The 6,641-nt window shown below is 32.8% G+C and overlaps 1 pseudogene across 1 annotated transcript; it reads right to left on the reverse strand.

Annotated features, from left to right (window-relative positions):
- Positions 1–594: 594 nt before the first annotated feature.
- Positions 595–3,794, reverse strand: LOC143545483 (RNA demethylase ALKBH9B-like; annotated as a pseudogene). Its single transcript, XR_013137430.1, has 6 exons — positions 3,532–3,794; positions 2,176–2,652; positions 1,726–1,811; positions 1,328–1,638; positions 1,155–1,226; positions 595–1,061 (listed from the first exon to the last, which is right to left on the reverse strand). The product of XR_013137430.1 is annotated as an RNA demethylase ALKBH9B-like (transcript).
- Positions 3,795–6,641: the final 2,847 nt, after the last annotated feature.

The raw sequence follows: 6,641 nt of genomic DNA on the forward strand, positions 1-6,641 counted from the left end.
ATTTTTTGAATCCCATGGCTAGTAATAGTTACAAATCGCACATTAAATTAGATAAATCTAACATTTTGTTTTCTTTGTGCATAACATTCTTAATTGCCGCATCCTAGACGATATTTTATTGAAAAGCCTTTGATTCTCAGCTTGCCTCTTGGTGGCAACAAGTGAGAAACTATTTACAAAACTTCAAAAAGTTTTTTTCTTTTTGTTTTTGCTGAATTCTTCATATTCTCTTTTACAGTTCAAAACTTAAAGAGAGACTACAGTTCTGCAAACTCGTTGATGCTCTAATTTGACTGTGATTGTCATATATGTGTTTATTAAGTTGTTCTACAATCCCCCTGCTGTGTTCACCATTAGTAGAAGCTCAAGGTCGCAGTGGCGTACCTGGTCACCGCCGTTTTTTCAATTCGTAGTATAAATTTTAACAATTTCGTCCGAAAGTTTTTATAAGTATATTCGGTCACCTTCATGACCTAGTCCAAGCTTCACCACCGCAAGGTTACTTCACTATATCTAGGATCTAAGACTATGTTTAGAATGTAAAAAAAAAATCGTCATTATGAAAACAAAACTTTCCATTATTTAATCATTACAGAATTATTGATTTATTTCACTTCCAACAACTGTTACTGAATACAGCAAAAAATAAAACAAATCAAAACATAACATAGCGCTAAACAGTCAAATCGATACCATACAATTTTCCTAATCACGTCGAAATGAATTAATATCTAATGGGACTTGCCAGCAGACTATAGAAAGTTAGAAACAAACTTCAAGCCTTGGAAACATTCTTCTTATAACCCGAATGCCGGCTACCACTCGCAGATCCTAGCGGTGGGAAATCATCTTCTCCGGTAAAGAGAGACGGTCTACTCTGATTTGAAACAACACGAGCAGGAGCAGAAACACGAGATGCTTCATTAGTTTTGATCGGCGTTTTTTGTGGTGATGATTTAACTGAAGTTACGGTCAAAGGCCGTAGACCTTGCAACTCGGGATCAGGTGAGTAAGTGTAAGGAATTTTGCTCTCGTCCATTTTCCTGAATGTGATAGAAATTCTGCAACAAATACAATGAAATTAACATATAAATTTGATGATGAATTGAACACTTATAAATATGACAACGGTTATTTGAGAATCGAGATCATACCTTTTGGCGGGTACAGCTGGGACACAATGTTTGGCGACATCAGCACCGTTACCCTTCAACACGAGCACCGATCTGCATTATGTAAATTTGAAAAGTCAACCATCACATCCAGAATTTAATTCATAGAAATATAATCATAAACTAAAAACACTTAAGGAAATATAATTTCATACCCGACAGGTAAAGATATGGAAAACGGGCCTGCGAACTCTCCAGCCCCGATAATCTTGAGGTTTGAACCAAACAGTATGTTGCATTGGGTCAAGAACGAAATTGTGCAAAACGGTCTAACAAAGTCATGATGATCGATATGCGGTGGAATGCAATCTCCTTCTTCATATATATTCACGATGCAGCTGTTAGGAACACATGTTGGAGGTAGAACGTGCCACCTCACCAGTCTTTTGATCATATTTATGAATACTGGAGGTAGAGGATCAACTTCTTCGTCTCTATTTATTCCCGGAGGGTTCCCGTTTCTATCCTGAAAATTTTGACAAAAGGTCAATACAAAACCATATAATGTATACGCTGAATAGGAATTATAAAGAGTGATGAAATTGATACATACCACTGCATAATTATAGCAACAGCCAAATTGAATTGTAACGCGCCCTTTGCCTCGCATCCACTTTGCAGGTTCTGTGTATGTCCGCTCTGCAAAATTTCATAATTATTATCAGTATAAAGAAACGACACAGTTTTAGTATTTAAAGCTAGGTGTTTATAATATACAGTTTATGTAAGAAATCTTTAGTCATGAATGAATTAACTCAGGTTGTGTTTTATGTTTGAACGGGTAATATAAAATAAATAGAATAAAAGATAAACTAAACCGGTCAGAAGTCACCAACGGTCTGTTATTAATGCAAGAAACCTCCTAAATCCTATCCTTCTATTTTAAAAACATGTTTTGGTTGAGATAATATAATTTCGTGACCGTATTTAACACATTATTTATAAAATATATAATACTTTGGACGAAAAGTAACCCGTTTAAACCCATTAACAGAATACAAACCTCTAAGTCGCCCCTTTTGGCCCATGCGCTGAAATTCATAGACGGATTCAACAATCTTCTTTTGCTCCTCAACATTAAAGACTTGAGTGTGCAACTCAAGCCCTTAAACCACATTCACGTTCCTCCCGTTAACTTTCTCAAAGTGCGTAAAGTCCGTCTTTCTTCCAACATTCATAAACCTCAACATTTCCTTCTGCTCCTCCGACCGCGCTTCATATTCCATTGAAGAATATTCATGTACTCCATCATCAAACAATGCACCAGATTTTGATAAACCAGATGAGGTTACACGCTTCTTGTCCACTGACGCTGGGGAGAACTTGTCAACATAGCGTTTCTGACTTCCTGAGTGACTGTACCCCGAAGAATCTTTCTTGTTCAAAGATTCTTCAATACAAAATTCTGAACATCTGTCGTGAATATCGTCTGATTGAGTAGAGCCAACACTTGAGATTGATGATTTCTTGAGGCGTTTTCCTGCCAGAAAATAAAAAAAAATAAACAATAAGTACATCTACTTTAAACTAGTTTACAAACAAAAGAAAACACAATTTAGATAACAAATAAATGCTGCTAATATTATCTTCATAAATAAACAATATATCTAGCTAGTCGGACTTGACGAATACAATCGCGGTAAAGAATTTCAAGAACACTATAAAGCAACACTTTGTTGTTTATTTTTCGGTTTTTGATTCATTCTAAATTATTTTTTAATGCATTATGAATCATAACAGGTGGCAATCTTGACTTCTCAATAATTTATGATACTACCCAACATTATGTTCTTTTAGGAGTTTTTGATCTCAATAAAAATTCAAAAAAATTAATAAAAAAATCATAACTCAAAATATAAATCAAAAGCGAAAAAATTAAAAAAAAACTAAAATGTTTCCTCCGTTGTCCTCATTCAAAAAAAAACAAAAAAAAATGATGCGAAACCCGTTTTGACCCGTTCCGACCTTGACCCATTCTGACCCGAACCTGTTGACCCTAACCCGTTCCGACCCGAACCAAAACAACCATTTTTTAATTGACCCATTCCGACCCTAACCCGTTCCGACCCAACCCAACCCATTTGCCACCCCTACCCAACATCATAAGCTACAAAAGAAATCAGATAATATCCACTTTTGTGAATTAAGAATAGTTTTGACTTCAAAATGTCAAAATATATTAGAAAATATGCAGACATTACATACAAAACTTCATATGCAAACACTAAGAAATCAAATATCCATTAAACTCAATTTAATCAAAATCATACAAATTATCTAACAACTGATTCATCACAATTCACAAAATAAACACTTTATTATAAAATTTCAAAGCAAAAAAAAATATATCAAAGCTTAATATTATGGATGGATATGACACGATCATGAAGAAGACTTTCACAGTGGCCACAAAACGTTTCAGATAACAATTCTTCACGTTCAAAACCCTTAAGAATTGAGAACCAATCACACCCATCTCTTCCGGCTTCGGAACCACCATGCCGAAACGTACTCCGTTCATCTTTCACGACCCAGAAATGGTTTCCATTGATGTCAAGAGAAGAAGAAAAAACAAAAACCCTAAAATTTGAAACTTAACGCAGAAGTCAGAACAGAAGTGTTTAGGAGTCGCACGAGTGAATGTGAATCAACAAATGTGTCTTTTACCTATATTAACCCTCTTACTTTTACTATGCCGACTTTACCCTTACCAAAATTATACCAAATCTGGCAAATCTATTTTTTCTTTTCTATAAATTAAAACTCAAAAACTTTTTAAAATTTTTTTAACGGTTTTTAAACTTTGAAATATATAAATAAAATTAAAAGTAATAAATGATAGCTAAATTAAAAGACCTAATTAATGAAATTTTGGAAATAACAAAATAAATACAAAAACTATATTTTAAACTTCAAATTTAACTAACAAAATGTATTGTTCGCTTTAATCTCCCAAATATTATTATTAATTAATTCCCGTTATCTTCCAAAATCATTATCATTCTAAATCTTTTTAGTTAATTTTATTATTTCAATCATAAAATTTACGCGTTTTTTATATATGTCAAGTTTAATTTGATTTTTGAACTTTTTACTACCAAATTTAAATACAAAGTATCACCTTAATTAGAAGGTTCTTAGACGCTAAGTTTAATAATCAACTGAAAGTTTTTTTTTTTTTACTTTTAATTAAACCAACTACAATATATAGAAACATAGATATTACATCAATATAGCAGGTAGGCGGGCAACAAGCTGCGCCGCCACCCCTTTCTGAATTGCAAACCCTAACCTGCTAAAAACATACCCCTGCCCCTTTGGAGTCGACACATTGCTATGCACAACCTGTTGGACCCTGGTTAGGAAACGGATAGCTTCCGGTGCCAAGGAGCCAAATGTATCAAAAGCCAGAGGGACAAAAACATGTTGGTTCTCTTCGCAGGCTTTAGCATGTTTCTCCACCTTCTTCGTTTCAGCCCTTTTCATTGCTTGCCCAGCTACAAACCCATTATCCCTCAAACCAGCTAAGGGAGATACCCCTGTGAGGTCAACACAAGCGTGTTTAATATCTCAGTAGAAATAAAGTGGAGATATAGAAGATTATTTGTGAAAATCGACTGCTTAATTCTTAAAAATTAAGAAATAAAATGAAAATAATAGTAAGGGCATTATTTAAAAAGTTTTATGTATAAAATAATTCTAAACTCTATATATTTGTAACGTTGTCGGTGTGGATATCAACTATTTATGTATTTGATTAATGGTTGTGATTAATTTGTTTTAAATGGTGTTTAAATAGAATGTAATATTGTTTACAGTATAGGAATGAAATGACAATTTATATTTTAATATATAATATATTATATATTCAATATTCATACACACTACATTATATAACTTTAATATAGGGTTAAATTATTCTACAAAGGGTAATAAAAATAAGAAGTGTGAAAAGCCATAAATAATTGACATGTGTTAAATGAGGATCAAAGGAAAAATGGTATAAAGGTAATTGTGCATATTTTTTCTCCCCACATGCAAGGCACATGTTAATACCCCCATCATTTTAGAACGTTTATAACTTTTTTGTATGATATTTTTTAAAAAAAAAATTCATCATAATAGCAAGCGTGTTTTTATCTTTAATATGAGTATGATTTTTGTTATATAAAATTTAAAACAAAATTACGTTATTGTGTCTTTTCGCACACCATTGTGTCTTTTTCGCTTATCATTGTGTCTTTTTTCGTCATTGTGTCTTTTCGCACACCATTGTGTCTTTTTGCTTATAATTGTGTCTTTTTTCGTCATTGTGTCTTTTCACACACCATTGTATCTTTTCGCTTATCATTGTGTCTTTTTTCGTCATTGTGTCTTTTTGCACACCATTGTGTTTTTTCCTTTATAATTGTGTCTTTTTTCGCACACCATTGTGTCTTTTCGCACACCATTGTGTTTTTCGCTTATCATTGTGTCTTTTTTCGTCATTGTGTATTTTTTCGTCATTGTGTCATTTCGCACACTATTGTGTCTTTTCGCTTATCATTGTGTCTTTTCGCTTATAATTGTGTCTTTTCACACACCATTGTGTCTTTTTGCACACCATTGTGTCTTTTCGCTTATAATTGTGTCTTTTTTCGTCATTGTGTTTTTTCGCACACCATTGTGTATTTTCGCTTATCATTGTGTCTTTTTCGTCATTGTGTCTTTTCGCACACCACTGTGTTTTTTTTCTTCATTGTGTTTTTTCGCACACCATTGTGTCTTTTCGCTTATCATCGTGTCTTTTTTCGTCATTGTGTCTTTTCGCACACCATTGTGTCTTTTTTCGCCATTGTGTCTTTTCGCACATCATTGTGTCTTTTTTCGCCATTAAATCATGTTACACAATAACTTGAAACGTAAAACACAATGGTGAATACGTATAAAACAATGACCTAAAACGTAAGACGCAATGGCAAATACGTATAACACAGTGGCCTAAAACGTAACACACAATGGTGAATATATATAACACAATAACTTGAAATGTAAAACACAATGGAAACAACATATTACACAATGAAACAATGAACAACAAAAAAACACAATTAAAAAACCCATTATTGTTTTTTTAATTTCTATATAACAATATGATACTCATATTAAATATAAGAAAACGCTTTATTATTGTGGTGAATTTTTTTTAAAAAAATAACATCGTATGAAAAAGTTATTGACATTTTAAAATGATGGGGGAATTGACATGTGTCTTGCATGTGGAGAGAGAAAGTCAACAAATGTGGGTTATTACCTTAATGCCCTTTTCATCAATTTTTATTTATTAAATTAATCTTAGCCATTCAAATTTAAGATCAATGGACTGAATTCCTTCTCACCCTTCTCATTTTTATTGTTCTTTGTATTTTAACTTTACCCCTTTAATATATACTATTTAATTGAAGTGTTAGTTTCTTCATGCTTTTTTCA

Source organism: Bidens hawaiensis, unplaced genomic scaffold (assembly GCF_021521415.1).
Source record: "Bidens hawaiensis isolate Kalapana, Puna unplaced genomic scaffold, B.hawaiensis_p1.1 tig00013978_1, whole genome shotgun sequence".
In the NCBI taxonomy this organism is placed as follows: domain Eukaryota; kingdom Viridiplantae; phylum Streptophyta; class Magnoliopsida; order Asterales; family Asteraceae; genus Bidens; species Bidens hawaiensis.